Below are 16742 nucleotides of genomic sequence, written 5' to 3' on the forward strand. Positions count from 1 at the left end.
AAGTGTCCATGTATGCAAGGAAATAGGAAAAAATTACTAAAACCCGGGAGAAAAGACAGACTTTAAAACATATCCATAAATTATCTAAATGTTTTATGCATCATAGAGGAAGTTTAGAATAATTATGAACAAGGTAATAGAGAAATATACAGAGAATTTTGCCCAGCATTAGAATACACGGAAAGAGAAAAAAAAAACTGAGAAGTAGTCAATTGAAACTAATACTTAAGTGGATGGGTTTGACAGCATATTGCACAAATAGGAATGGAAGGTTTGGAAACAAAAAGGAAGATGATGAGTAAATATTGAAGTAACATCAGCTTTAACATTTTTTAACATTAGTTCATAATATAAATTTTTAATATGTGCTTACTTCACATTTGAATGATAGATATTTTTAGCTTTTCAAAAATTTTATTTGTACAGTATTTGGAAGTTCTACTGAGATGCCCAAATGTATTACCCCATGAGGGAAGGCACCCAGACCGTCTGGTGTTAGCTGACAGTAAAGGGAATGTAAATGGATATGAAGGAGTACGTCAAGGCTGTATATTGTCACCCTGATTATTTAACTTATATGCAGAGTACATCATGAGAAACGCTGGGCTGGAAGAAGAACCAGCTGGAATCAAGATTGCCGGGAGAAATGCCAATAACCTCAGATATACAGATGACACCACCCTTATGGGTGAAAGTGAAGAGGAACTAAAAAGCCTCTTGATGAAAGTGAAAGAGAAGAGTCAAAAAGGTGGCTTAAGGCTCAACATTCAGGAAACTAAGATCATGGCATCTGGTCCCATCGGTTCATGGGAAATAGATAGGGAAACAGTGACACGCTTTATTTTTGGGGGGCTCCAAAATCACTGCAGATGGTGATTGCAGCCATGAAATTAAGACGCTTACTCCTTGGAAGGAAAGTTATGGCCAACCTAGATAGCATATTCAAAAGCAGAGACATTACTTTGCCAACAAAGGTCCATCTAGTCAAGGCTATGGATTTTCCAGTGGTCATGTATGGATGTGAGAGTTGGTCTGTGAAGAAAGCTGAGCGCTGAAAAATTGATGCTTTTGAACTGTGGTGTTAGAGAAGACTCTTGAGAGTCCCTTGGACTGCAAGGAGATCCAACCAGTCCACCCTAAAGGAGGTCAGTCCTGGGTGTTCTTTGGAAGGACTGATGTTGAAGCTGAAACTCCAATACTTTGGCCACCTCATGCCAAGAGTTGATTCACTGGAAAAGACTCTGATGCTGGGAGGAATTGGGGGCAGGAGGAGAAGGGGACGACAGAGGATGAGATGGCTGGATGGCATCACCAACTCGATGGACATGAGTTTGAGTGAACTCCGGAAGTTGGTGATGGACAGGGAGGCTGGCGTGCTGCAATTCATTGGGTCGCAAAAAGTCGGACATGACTGAGTGACTGAACTGAACTGAACTGAAATGTCTGTGAATAAAAGGACAGGATGTCTATCAGTTATATCCTTGGGCCCAAATGCAGCAAAGGATGTCATTGTTTATCCTATTAACACCACTCTTTTAAGGACTCCTAGAAATTGTAACCAATAAGAAACTAGGAGAACCTGCAACAGGATAGAGTAGATTTACTGTAAGAAGTGAGTGCATATGAGTAGCTTAAGGTTTAGACTATAGAAATTACTATTGATGGTTTACCCATACACATTTGAATTCCTTTTACCAGGTTGATGTGACCATTATCCAGTTGCTAAGAGTACTGCTGCCCACATCTGCAAACTTCTCTGAGGATTTTCACCTCTCCAGGAGTGCCTGGAATTTATTCCTATCTTCTCTCAAGGGAAGTCATAGCCAATACCTGATTGCTGTAAGAAGGTACAAAAGTCTTGCAAAAGTTCCAGTCTCTTGCTTCAGGATATGTGCGAGGGGATTGATATATTCTGCTTTTTCATTCATGCTCCAGAGACTTCCAAATAATTATACTCAGGCTGGATTTCACCTGAAGACCGTCCTCACTGTCCTCTTTCTTCTTTCTCTAAAGTGTTCACCCAATAAATCACTTGCACAAGGAGGCCACATAAGTCATTTTATTATACTTCACTTTCTCACACTTCACAAATACTGCAGTTTTTTACAAATTGAAGATTTGTGGCATTCAGCAATACTATCAGCACTGTTTTTCCACCAGCATTTGTTCACCTGACCTCTCTGTGTCACATTTTAGTACTTCTCACAATATTGCAAACTTTTTACTATTATTTTGTTTGTTACAGTGGTCCATGATCAGGGATCTTTGCCTAATCTATTGCAAAAAGATCATGACTAGCTGATGATTCAGATGGTAGAATATCACTTTGTGCATGTTTGACCTAATGTTTACCCATAGGCTCAAGATGATGTTGCTCCTCTGAACACCTGCCTTCACACAGCACACTTGCCCCATGAATTTCACCCTTTTTAGCACCATCACTGCTGTGTGTTTGAACTTGGCTTCTCTGTACCACAGTTTGAAAGTACTCCTCAGAGATGTTTCTCACTTACAAGGATCAGAGTTCTAAGCTATATATTGTCTAATATTTGGAAACTAACACTTCCCCAACTTGATGGGCATGAGTTTGGGTAAACTCTGGGAGTTGGTGATGGACAGGGAGGCTTGGCATGATGCAATTCATGGGGTCGCAAAGAGTCAGACACAACTGAGAGACTGAACTGAACTGAACACTTCTTGTATGGCTGGAGTCGTGGCTGCATGGCAGTGGAGCGACTTGGAGAAAATACCCTATGTCCGAGGGCAGAGAAGTCACAGCAAGATGGTAGGTGGGGCAAAATCACGTTTAGAATCAAACCCCATACTGGCCAGAGATGGTCAGATGGCTCAAAGAAACCTTGTGCACACCAGGACCCAGATAGCCCACAGAGACTAAGACAGAACTGTGTTTGAGTGTCTCCTGAGGAGGTACGGGTCAGCAGTGGACTGTGGTAGGGGCAGGGTCTCTGGGTGCAGTAGATCTTGGTATAGCATAAACCCTCTTGGGGAGGTCACCATTAATCCACCATGGAGCCGACAGAACTTACACAGGACTGGGAAACAGACTCTTGCAGGACACAAACAAAACCTTGCACACTCCAGGACCCAGGAAAAAGGAGCAGTAACTCCAAAAGAGACTTGCCCGTGAGTGTTCAGGCATCTCCAGCAGACGCATGGGTCGGTGGTGGCCTGCTGCAGGGTTGGGGCACTGCATGCAACAATGCATGCATAGTGCCTGTTGAAGGTCTTCCTTCATTACCTCCACCATAGTTTGGCCTCAGGTCAAATAACAGAAAATTGGATTAAAGATCTACTGAGCATGGCCTTGCCCATCAGAACAAGACCCAGTTTCCCCCTCAGTCAGTCTCTCCCATCAGGAAGCTTCCATAAGCCTCTTATTCTTCTCCATCAGAGGGCAGAAAGAATGAAAACCACAATCACAGAAAACTAACCAACCTAATCACATGGACCGCAGCCTTGTCTAACTCAATGAAATGATGAGCCATGCCATGTAGGGCCACCCAAGATGGATAGGTCACGCTGGAGAGTTCTGACAAAATGTGGTCCACTGGAGAAGGGAATGGCAAACCACTTCAGTATTCTGGCCTTGAGAACTCCATGAACAGTATGAAAAGGCAAAAAGGTAAGACACTGAAAGATGAACTACTCAGGTTGGTGGTGCCAAATATGTTACTGGAGATCAGGGGAGAAATAACTCCAGAAAGAATGAAGAGATGGAACCAAAGCAAAAATGACACACAGTTGTGGATGTTACTGGTGATGGAAGTAAAGTTTGATGTTGTAAAGAGCAATATTGCATAGGAGCCTAGAATGTTAGATCCATGAATCAAGGCAAATTGAATGTGGCCAAACAGGAGATGGCAAGAGTGAACATAAATATTTTAGAAATCAGCCAACTAAAATGGACTGGAATGGGTGAGTTTAACTCAATGAGCATTATATCTACTACTCTGGGCGAGAATCACTTATAAGAAATGGAGTAGCCATCATAGTAAAAAAGAGTCCGAAATAAAGTACTTGGATGCAGTCTCAAAAATGACAGAATGATCTCTGTTCATTTCCAAGGCAAATCATTCAATATCACAGCAATCCAAGTCTATGCCCCAACCAGTAATGCTGAAGAAGTTGAACAGTTCTATGAAGACCTACAAGACCTTCGAGAAATAACACCCCAAAAAAGGTGTCCTTTTCATTACAGGGGACTGGAATGCAAAAGTAGGAAGTCAAGAAACACCTGGAGTAACAGGCAAATTTGACCTTGGAGTACAGAATAAAGCAGGGCAAAGGCTAATAGAGTTTTTCCAAGAGAACACACTGGTCATAGCAAACAACCTCTTCCAATAACACAAGAGAACACTCTACACATGGACATCACCAGATGGTCAATACCAAAATAAGACTGATTATATTCTTTGTAGCCAAAGATGAAGAAACTCTATTTAGTCAGTATAAACAATACCAGGAGCTGACTGTGGCTCAGATCATGAACTCCTTATTGACAAATTCAGACTTAAATTGAAGAAAGTAGGGAAGACCACTAGACCATTCAGTTATGACCTAAATCAAATCCCTTACGAGTATACAGTAGAAGTGAGAAATAGCTTCAAGGGATTAGATCTGATAGACAGAGTGCCTGAAGACTATGGACAGAGGTTTGTGACACTGTAACAGGAGGCAGTGATCAAGATCATCCCCAAGAAAAAGAAATGCAAAAAGGCAAAATGATGGTCTGAGGCGGCCTTACAAGTAGCTGAGAGAAGAAGAGAAGCTAAAGGCAAAGAAGAAAAGGAAAGATATACCCATGTGAATGCAAAGTTCCAAAGAATAACAAGGAGAGATAAGAAAGACTTCCTCAATCATCAATGTAAAGAAATAGAGGAAAACAATGGAATGGAAAAGACTAGAGATCTCTCCAATAAAATTAGAGATACCACGGGAACATTTCATGCAAAGATGGGCTCATTAAAGGACAGAAATGGTATGGACCTTACAAAAGCAGAAGATATTAAGAAGAGGTGGCAAGAATACACAGAAGAACTATACAAAAATAAAAAAAAAAAAAAAAAAGAGATTCATGACCCAGATAATTATGATGGTGTGATCACTGACCTAGAGCCAGAAATCATGGAATGTGAAGTGAAATGGGCCTTAGGAAGCATTACTATGAACAAAGCTAGTGGAGGTGGTATAATTCCAATTGAGTTCTTTCAAATCCTAAAAGATGATTCTATGAAAATGCTGCACTCAATATGCCAGCAAATTTGGAAAATTCAGCAGTGGCCACAGGACTGGAAGAGGTCAGTTTTCATTCCAATCCCAAAGAAAGGCACTGCCAAAGAATGCTCAAACTACCGCACAATTGCTCTCATCTCACATGGTAGCAAAGTAATGCTCAAAATTCTCCAAGCCAGGCTTTAACAGTACATGAACCATGAACTTCCAAACTTTCAAGCTGGATTTAAAAAGGCAGAGGAACCAGATCAAATTGCCAACATCTGTTGGATCATTGAAAAAGCTAGAGAGTTCCAGAAAAATGTCCCATTTTCTGACATTTTTCTGGAACATTTATTGGCTATGCCAAAGCCTTTGACTGTGTGGATCACAAAAACTGTGGAAAATTCAGAAAGAGATGGGAATTCCAAACCACCTGACCTATCTCCTGAGAAATCTGTATGCAGGTCAGGAAGCAACAGTTAGAACTGGACATGGAACCACAAACTGGTTCCAAATAGGGAAAGGAGTACATCAAGGCTGTATATTGTCACCATGCTTATTTAACTTATATGCAGAGTACAGCATGAGAAATGCCAGACTGGGTGAAGCACAAGCTGGAATCAAGATTTCTGGGAGAAATATCCATAACTTCAGATATGGAGATGACATCACCTTTATGGCAGAAAGCGAAGAAGAACTAACGAGCCTTTTGATGAAAGTGAAAGAGGAGAGTGAAAAAGTTGGCTTAAAACTCAACATTCAGAAAACTAAGATCATGGTATCTGATCCCATCACTTCATGGCTAATAGAATGGGAAGCAATGGAAACAGTGACAGACTTTATTTTAGGGGGCTCCAATATCACTGAAGAAAGTGATTTCAGCCATGAAATTAAAAGACCCTTTTTCCTTGGAAGAAAAGCTATAACCAAACTAGACAGCATATTAAAAAGCAGAGACATGACTTTGCCAATAGAGGTCTGTCTAATCAAAGATTTGGTTTTTCCAGTAGTCGTGTATGGATGTCGGAGAAGGCAATGGCAACCCATTCCAGTACTCTTGCCTGGAAAATCCCATGGACGGAGGAGCCTGGTAGGCTGCAGTCCGTGAGGTGGTGAAGAGTCAGACACGACTGAGCGACTTCACTTTCACTTTTCATTTTCAGTCATTGGAGAAGGAACTGGCAACCCACTCCAGTGTTCTTGCCTGGAGAATCCCAGGGCCTGGGGAGCCTGGTGGGCTGCCATCTATGGGGTTGCACAGAGTTGGACAGGACTGAAGTGACTTAGCAGCAGCAGCAGCATGTATGTATGTGAGAGTTGGACTGTGAAGATAGCTGAGCACCAAAGGCTATTCAAATAAAATTAGAAGATCTGGCAGCCCCTGGAAATATTAACATAAGGATAATGTCAGACTAAATTTTCTGTGAACCTAAAATAGTGCTCTCCTTCATCAATAATTGGAATACAGACATCCTTTGAAAAGTTACCAAATTTTTGAGAAAAATTTAAAATAGAATTTTGGTCAAGAAATCAAGAAAACAGTATTTTCCTTGTACCAAACTAGCTTAAAAATATTCTTTATCCTGAGAAGACCATTACGATTATCTATGTGATCAGACTTTTCTCAACCTCCATCCAAAATTCTGACTTAGTACACAAATAAATGGAGAAGGAACTGGTAACTCACTCCAGTATTCTTGCCTGGAGAATCCCATGGACAGAGGAGCCTGGAGGGCTAGAGTCTGTGGGGTCTCGAAGAGTCGGACACAACTGAGTGACGAGCACACACACACACACACATAAATAAATGGCAACCCATTTCAGTATTATTGCCTGCGAAGTCCCAAGGACAGAGGAGCCTGGCGGATTATAGTTCGTGGGGTCACAGAAGAGTCAGATTGACTTAGCCACTAAACAACAACACAGATAAAGCTAAGAAAATAATAAATACTTTTCATGTTATTTTTCTTTAGAAAGCAAGGAAATGGAGAAATTTGCCATTTAAGTGTTTTCCTAACTGCTTAAGCTGAATTTGAGTTTAGTTTTGCAAAACATGTTTTAAAAGTTTACAGATTTCTTAATAGCTTTTCTTCGGGGAGACATTCTTTCATTTTATAACAGTTACTATCATAAACTTGCAGTGGAGGTTAAAGTCAGATCTATATCAGGGGTCTATGTTCATGTTACATTTAATCAAATTTCACTAATATTTTAAAAACTAGGGTCTAATTTGAATTCACACCAATCATGTCTTCTCTATCTTGTGGAATCACGGAAAGCAGTTAGAATACCTGGACTTTTTAGCCCAGAGTACACAGTTGAGTGATACAACATGCTCACCCCAAATACAAAACAGCTAGAGTTAGTGAACAGGGATTCACTTCATTGTGATTCATACAACACACACACTGCCATGAAAAAATTAGGAAGTATTCACAGATGACTTCCCAGGAGCAGATGGAGCACTTATATAATTCTTTTAGGCACCATGCAGCATCGCAGACATGGACTCATAAATCTGATCAACTCCTCTGTATTCCATGGCCTCTGTGCTCCTAACAAACCGTACTTGACCTGGAGAAACTAGAGGAATCCTTTTTACAGTTCACATTGTTTTAACAGTGTAACAGTATAAATTCTTCACAAGCAGGAGCTCACAGATTTTTGTGATTTATAAGCTTGGCTTCATATGACAAGATTACTTAAACAAAAATTGCTTAATAAAAAGGTAAGGGTTTATTCCCACATAGCTCAAGAAAGAAAATAAGTCCAATGTTTGAAATTAAAACATTTTATGTTCTCCTTTATGTATAACCAACACTATTTTTTGTAAAAGACACTCTATTCCCCAGTGTGGGAAAATAAAAAAGCAAAGAATACAATTTTTAGTTTTTCTCTCTCTCTCTCCCTCTTTTTCTTCTCTATTTTCTTCTCAATTTGGAAACATTTTTATGCAGGGGCCGTGGTTTTAGCCATAGAACAATGGCTGGGAATTTAGAGGCTTAAAAAGTCTAGACTCACTTTTATCACTGAGAGATTTCCCTTCGGTTACTTAGCATCTCCATGATTCAGTGTCTACCTTTAAACTTGGAATCACGATGCACAGTCTTACTTATTCGATCAAAATATGGTGAGGGCTAAATAGGGTTAAAGAGTTTGGTAATAACAGTTGCTGCATAAATCAAGATATGGTATTTCGGAATAATTATTATAGCCCATCAACTTCTCATTGACAGCTAATAAATCATTTAGCATGTTAGTAACAAAAACTACTAATTATGCTAAGCGAATGGTACCCTGATATAATTCTGTGCTTTATTCTGAGTAACTTATTTAACATGGATAGTCTCTCTCCTTCCTACCACTTAGTGCTTTGCCAGCATTTTCTTTAATCTTATCAGATCTCTTTGATTTAATTGAGAAGTCACTCTAGAAGAGTGTCATTTTTCTTGCATCTCTTCAACAAAGTAATATAATTAAGATTATGCAAAACAGAGAAGATTCCCTGAGTACCAAGCAAGAGTAAAGGCCTGTGAAATCCCAAAATTAGGAATTGCTGTAGTCAACATAAATAATTGACATTTAGATGACCTAATTAAAATAAATTACATCTCTGTAGGGGAAATTCAAACACAGGATATTCTTGAAAAAGCATAGACTAAATAGCCAGGATAGCTCTGTTTCATGTTGCCTATAAAAATCATGCAAAACTGGGCTTTATTCTTGACAAAATAATATTCAGTGTGTGGCAGAATTGTGGAAATTTGAAAATGTATTAGAAACAGTATATTCATGACTACCATTAAGGAAAAGTAGTATAGCAGTTGAGTGGGACAACTGCACAGCCAGACGATAGACTGTTAGATCACATCTATGCAAATTTCTTAGTCTCTGTGCCTCAGTTTTGTTGTCTATAAAATAGGTCCTTCCTGGGGCTTTTGATGGAGAAGGCAATGGCACCCCACTCCAGTACTCTTGCCTGGAAAATCCCATGGACGGAGGAGCCTGGTGGGCTGCAGTCCATGGGGTCGCTAAGAGTCGGACAAGACTGAGCGACTTCACTTTCACTTTTCACTTTCATGCATTGGAGAAGGAAATGGCAACCCACTCCAGTGTTCTTGCCTGGAGAATCCCAGGGACAGAGGAGCCTGGTTGGCTGCCGTCCATGGGGTCGCACAGAGTCAGACACGACTAAAGCGACTTAGCAGCAGGGGCTTTTGGATGATTAAATCATATACTGTAGGTAAAATAAAGTAAGATTTGGAAAAATCGAAGTTGCTTCAGCCCTATCCAACTCTTTGTGACTGGCACGATGGACTGTAGCCCTCCAAGGCTCCACCGTTCATGGGATTCTCCAGGCAAGAATTCTGGAGTAGGTTGCTGTGCCCAATTTTCAATTTTTTACATGTCCACTCAAGTACTCTGATGATAAAAGAAAAATTGGAAGCCTTGTAAAAATAAATTGGGCAATTGACCTTAATATTTTTTCAATTAATTTACTTTCAGAATTGCTTAAGAAAAAGATACAATTTTTCCCATGAAAATTACTCTTATTCCAAGAGGACTTTATTACCTTTTCTCATGAAGCCATACGTTTTTATACAAATCCTCTCAGTCATTCAGAAAGGTGCTCTCATTTTGGAAATGTATCAGTTATGCTCTAATGCTCTAACAGCTTTGAATTTTGCTCATTGTGTCAAATCACCTTTAATAAAGAAATAGAATTATAGATGTTGACACCATAGGGAAAAAAGCACCTTCAAATTCTTTTTATAAGGAATTTGGTTCACTCACTCATGTTAATGGAGCAATATCTACCACATCTCCTGATGAGTGGATTTTTTTTTTAAAGCAAAGAACCTGCTGATAAAACTTTGTTAATATTTTATCAAAATCCTATTTCAAATGTCCATACCAAAAGTACTTGTGTGGGCTATAGTATCTACAGAGTGGTGAATTAAAATGATTATCTGTTGAAACCTTATCAGTGGGGTATTTTAAAATATTGCTTTCTCTTATCAAAAGTAGAAAGTGGTCTTTGGTGAATATGTACAAAATTCCATTTACTTTTGGAATATAGTAATTGCTCAGTACTGTACTGCTCAACCTCAAAACACAGTGCCAATTATTAAGTGTGTGGTCTTACAAGAGTTACGTGATCTCTCTATGCTTCAGGTTTCCATCTGTAAAATGAGGAACACAACTGTATTTAGTCAACGGAATTGTGGGAATTGAGGAGAAGATACATGTGAAACATTTGAATCGTTCATGGCACTTGAGAAGTACTCAAAAAGCTTTGCCTCTATCATCATGGATATGTGTATTTTCTGATCAATAACTGGTATATGTATTTAAAATATTATTATGGAAATCAATCCAGAAATGCAGCTCACTAATTTTAGGAATACTGTCATTGGATAGCATGACGCTTAGCTGTACATTTGGAAACATTGGTATAAAAAATGTTTTCTTAAAAGCCCACATCCATGGGATTTCCCTCGTGGTCTGGTTAAGACTGTGGTGCTTCCAATGCAGGGGACACAGGTTCCATCCCTGCTCAGGAAACTAAGATTCCCCCATGCCCCAAGGTGCAGCCAAAAAAAGAGAGAGAGAGCGATCTATATTAAATAGTGATTAATGTAAGATTTTAGAAAGTGACTAAGTATTCAGAACAAATGAATAACAAATATGGTATCTACATATGCTCAGTCACTTCAGTCATGTTCGATCCTATAAACTGTAGCCTGCCAGGCTCCTCTATCCATGGGATTCTCCAGGCAAAAATGCTGGAGTGGGTTGCCATGCCCCCTTTCAGGGAATCTTCTCAACCCAGGGATCATATCTGCATCTCTTACATCTCCTGCATTGGCAGGTGGGTTCTTTACCACTAGGGCCACCAGGGAAGCCCAAAATATTAACAATTATTTAATATTAAATACTATCCTAAGTGCTATAAACATTATTTCAAATTCTCTCAACAATCCTCTGTAATGATTTTAAAAAATCATAAGATAAATACCATATGATATCACTTAAAGGTGGAATCTAAAAAGATAATTCAAATGAACATATTTACAAAATAGAAAAAGACTCATAGACTTCAAAAGCAAACTTATGGTTACCAAAGGGGAAAGGTTGGAGGAGGGATAAATTGGGAGTTTGGTGTTAACATATACATACATATATATATACATATATATATATATATATGTAAAATAGATAATTAATAAGACCTACTCTATAGCACAAGAATTTCTACTAGATATTCTGTAATAACCTATGTGGGAAAAGAATCTGAAAAAAGAATGGAGAGATATATATATATATATATGTAGATATGTATACATACATATATAATTGAAACACTTTTCTGTAAACCTGAAAGTAACACAACATTGTAAATCAATTACACTCACAATATAAACTAATGATTTTTTTTTAATGTCAGAAGGAAAGAGAAAATATAATTCATTTTTCATAATTAATTGGAGGCCTTCCATCCCCTGGTTAGCATGAAAAACTGAATGCCCAATTTAAATGTAATCCAATCTGATTATATAAACAGCTGCTGTAGGGCCTGATTTCTAGCAGGGGTAAAGTGTTCTCTCCTCCTGGCCTTTCTCTAAGATGAGGTAACAGAGGAGTGTGTGGATGACGTGACCTTGGGATTTTGGAGGGAGGCAGAATGCACTGACCTTGAGTTAGTCCCTGGATCTGCATTAGTTGTTATTTACTGGATTCCATGGCAATACTTCCTGTCACCTGTTGACTATTGAGGTTTCTATCTGTGTCTGATGCATTCATGGTCCTTCATTTGAAGCCTGGCAACACTCTGGAGGTAGCTTGAACTCCCTTCAGCTCTCCCAATTGTGGGCCCAGAGGCCCCCACCTACCCCAGTGTCCTGAGGTCCACCCAGCTTCTAATGCATGGATGAAAACATCTGGCAAGCTCACTGGCTTCCAATCAGCATGCACCCCACACATGAGCTAAGAGGCTGTGAAGGCCAACCAGATCCTCTCCCTGCCTGATGACAGATCACACTCTTAACTAGACTGGGTTGCCTGAGATGTTACAGTCTCCTTCTAGAATTCCAAAAAGAGAAAGGGGAGGGGGATTTTTCCATGCTAGATACATCCCAGAACTTATCTAACACATGGTCCTCTTCAAAGAAAGGAGATTAAAACCACACTGACTTGTTTAATCCTCTCACATTCTCTCCCTCATCCTTTCCATAATCCTTCAGGACTGAGAGTTTCTTACCTTTCCTGTATCATACACTCTATACCATAGAACAGCAAACATCATGGCTTTTTATTAAAAGCAGAAAAGCTTTTATTCTACATTTTGGCAGAATATCTGCACCTGGGTCTCCTCCAGGTTTGGTTATGGAAATAAAAATATAACTACCATATGACCTAGCAGTCCCACTCTGGGACATATAACCTGAGAAAACCATAATCTAAAAAGACACACACCCCTCAGTGTTCACTGAAGCATTGATTACAATAGCCAGGGCATGAAAGCAATCTTAAATATCCATCAACAGAGGAATGGATAAAGAAAATATGGTACATATATACAGTGGAATATTACTCACCCATACAAAGAAATAGAATTGTGTAATTTGCAGAAATATGGATGGACCTAGAGACTGTCATACTGAGTGAAGTAGGTCATAAAGAGAAAAACAAATATTATTTATTAATGCATATATGCAGAATCTAGAAAAATGATACAAATGAACCTATTTGCAAAGCAGAAATAGAGACACAGACATAGAGAACAAACATATGGACACCAACAGGAAAGGGGGGAAGTGGGACAAATTGAAACAGTGAGATTGACATGTATACACTGCTATACATGGAATAGACAACCAGTGCAGGTCTACCGTATAGTGCTAGGAACTCTACTTGATATTCTGTGGTGACCTAGATGTGAAGGAAATCCAGAAGGGAGGGGTTATGTGTATACGAATGGTTGATTCACTCTCCTGTGCAGCAGAAACTCTCGCAACTTGTGAGGCAACTATACCTTAATAAATAAATTTTAAAAAGAGAATGAGGGAGAGGAATGGATTAGTAAAGAAATACAGCAACATCTTCTGTCTCCACAAAGCCTGGGTCTCAAGCGTATTCATTTGTTCAAGGCTCAACACCCAGTCTCTCCCAGAGAATGTTGAGAAGCTGAAATAAAGTATGATCTAAAAAGTAAAATAAATTTCTGACAAAATTCTATCCACTTTTACACTTGTAACCTATATTATTAATACTAGAAAACTGAGACTCAAAGAACTAAATAACTTACACAGGTCGAATTCTTACTTTTCTCAACTGCATGGACGCCTATTTGCCTTCATTAATAAGATGCTGATACCTTAGCTGAGCATGTAGTTCTCTCTCCTTTGAAGAAACGCCCAGTAGTCTTTGCATAACACATCTCCCTAAAGAACTTGACCAACATTCCTCCTAATGATCTGATGAAATTTCTTTCAGAACTTTCTATAAATATGATGTAAAATGTAAACATAAAACATCATTAAATATATTATACCTCCATTGCCTCCCAGTTAGTTTGAAGGTAGAATTAGATGCTGAGTCAAATTAAAATTGTATCTAATGCTATAATGTTTAAGGATAAACACTTACTCTAAGGAAGATAGAAAATAACTCTTTAAAATCACTCTTGTAGTCCAAATCATTCAGTCAACAAATATTTACTGAATTCCCATTTTGTCCCAGGCATATTTTAGGCACTGGAATTACTGTTTTGAATATAACAAATTTCTGAGGGAGAGAGGTCTACATAAGTTTTGAAAGGATTCCAACCCATGGGAGGAAGGAGATGAATAACAAACAGATTAATGCAAAAATATATAATATTTCACATGGTGATAAGTGCTATGAAGGAAAATAAACAGGTAAGACAGAAGTGATGGGATGTCTGTTTTACAGATGGTGTTGGTGAAATTCTTTCTATACTTACATATGAGCAAAAGTCATGAAGGAAGCCAGAGATGAAGAATGCATATTTCTAGGGAAAGTCTGTTTTAGGTACAGAGAACCACAAAGGCACCTAAATTACTGGAGAATAAACAAATTTGAAGAAAAATACAGGCACCAGGGGAAGGGTTATGCCAATGAAGGGCACAGGCATGGAAAGCCGATTATGTAATATCTTTAAAGACATCTCATCATCTGTCATGCCCTTCTCCTCCCGCCTTCAATCTTTCCCAGCATCAGAGTCTTTTCAAATGAGTCAGTTCTTTGCATCAGGTGGCCAAAGTACTGGAGTTTCAGCTTCAACACCAGTCCTTCCAATGAATATTCAGGACTGATCTCCTTTAGGATGGACTGGTTGGATCTCCTTGCAGTCCAAAGGACTCTCAAGAGTCTTCTCCAACACCACAGTTCAAAAGCATCAATTCTTTGGTGCTCAGCTTTCTTTATAGTCCAACTCTCACATCCACACATGACTACTGGAAAAACCATTGCCTTGACTAGACGGACCTTTGTTGGCAAAGTAATGTCTCTGCTTTTTAATATGCTATCTAGGTTGGTCATAACTTTCATGCCAAGGAGTAAGCATCTTTTAATTTCATGGCTGCAGTCACCATCTGCAGTGATTTTGGAGCCCTGCAAAATAAAGTCTGCACCTGTTTCCACTGTTTCCCCATCTATTTCCCATGAAGTGATGGGACCAGATGCCATGATCTTCGTTTTCTGAATGTTGAGCTTTAAGCCAACTTTTTCACTCTCCTCTTTCAGTTTCATCAAGAGGCTCTTTAGTTCCTCTTCACTTTCTGCCATAAGGGTGGTGTCATCTGCATACCTAAGGTTATTGATATTTCTCCCGGCTATCTTGATTCCAGCCTGTGCTTTTTCCAGTTCAGCATTTCTCATGATGTACTCTGCATATAAGTTAAATAAGCATGGTGGCAATATACAGGCTTGACATACTCCTTTTCCTATTTGGAACCAGTTTTTTTGTTCTATGTGCAGTTTTAACTGTTACTTCCTGACCTGCACACAGATTTATCAAGAGGCAGGTCAGGTGGCCTGGTATTCCCGTCTCTTTAAGAATTTTACAGTTTGTTGTCATCTACACTGTCAAAGGCTTTGGCATAGTCAATAAAGCAGAAATAGATGTTTTTCTGGAACTCCTTTGTTTTTTGATGATCCAATGGATGTTGGCAATTTGATCTCTGGTTCCTCTGCCTTTTCTAAATCCAGCGTGAAAGTCCATCTGAAAGTTCATGGTTCACATACTGTTGAAGCCTGGCTTGGAGAATTTTGAGCATTACTTTACTAGCATTGAGATGAGTGCAATTGTGTGGTAGTTTGAGCATTCTTAGGCATTGCCTTTCTTTGGGATTGGAATGAAAAATGACCTTTTCCAGTCCTGTGGCCACTGCTGTGTTTTCCAAATGTGCTGGCATATTGAATGATGAGACGAGATAGTTGGATGGCATCACCAACTCAATGGACATGAGGTTGAGTAAACTCTGGGAGTTGGTGATGGACAGGGAGGCCTGGCGTGCTGCAGTGCGTGGGGGTCACAAAGAGTAGCACATGACTGAGTGACTGAACTGAACTTAGAGACATCTCCTTCCATTTTATGAAAGATGCAATGCCACTGAAAGGTTTTGAGAAGAGTGTCACCAATAGACTTTGTTCTTAGTTGCTCAGCTGTGTCCAACTCTGGGACACCGTGGACTGTAGCCCACAAGGCTTCTCTGTCCATAGGGATTCTCCAGGCAAGAATACTGAAGTGGGTAGTCTTGCCCTCCTTCAGGGGATCTTCCAAACCCAGAGATCAAACCCAGGTCTCCTGCACTGCAGGCAGATTCTTTACTTTCTGAGCCACCAAGGAAGCCCCATCAACAGACTCAGTGAAGATAAGACAGACAGTGGGAAAGCAGCAGTGAAATCAGGAAGAACTGTGAGGAAATGTTTGCAAAAGCCCTGGAGAAAGATGACCACAAAGCCAAGGCAACTTTAATGTTGCATAAGGAAGAGTCATAAAGAAACAGAAGAATCTATTAAGAAGCATTTCCTATGAGTAATTTTTTTCACCAAAGACTTTATGGATATGCATTTTTAAAAGATCATGTTTAATTTTTTTCTCCCTAGGAAAATAACATTTATTCAATACAGCATGGGGATTAAGACCTCAAGCTCTCAACACTGTCAAAGGTTTAAATCACTCCTAGATCACTTCTTAGCTACCTAATTTTGGACAAGGTATTCTGCTTTCTCTGAACCTTCAGTTTCCTTATCTGCAAACTGGCGATAGTAATCAATAGAGTTTGCAAAGTGTTAAATGTGCATGTAAAGTTATATAGAAATGCTTGATGAATTTTAGCTCTTACTACACCCCCACCCCTTATTTTTCGAACTTTGGAAAATATGATAGTGCCCACTGAAAAAAATGCATAACCTAAAAGTTGAGAATTATGTTTTATTCTGAAGACATGCTGAAGGGTTAAGCCTAGGCAATACCCTCT

At 39.3% G+C, this 16742-nt stretch overlaps 1 long non-coding RNA gene across 3 annotated transcripts in view; it reads left to right on the top strand.

Annotated features, from left to right (window-relative positions):
* Positions 1–10632, top strand: part of LOC133253943 (uncharacterized) — a 259624-nt gene extending 248992 nt beyond the window's left edge. For 2 of the 3 annotated variants that reach the window (XR_009738503.1, XR_009738505.1), the window contains exons 7-8: positions 1699–1847; positions 10411–10582. This is a non-coding gene — a long non-coding RNA (uncharacterized LOC133253943). Of the gene's footprint in view, positions 1–1698; positions 1848–10410 lie in introns of all 3 variants that reach the window. The other variant, XR_009738504.1, reaches the window with a different exon arrangement.
* The last annotated feature ends 6110 nt before the right edge of the window (positions 10633–16742 follow it).

Source organism: Bos javanicus, chromosome 9 (genome assembly GCF_032452875.1).
Source record: "Bos javanicus breed banteng chromosome 9, ARS-OSU_banteng_1.0, whole genome shotgun sequence".
Classification (NCBI taxonomy): domain Eukaryota; kingdom Metazoa; phylum Chordata; class Mammalia; order Artiodactyla; family Bovidae; genus Bos; species Bos javanicus.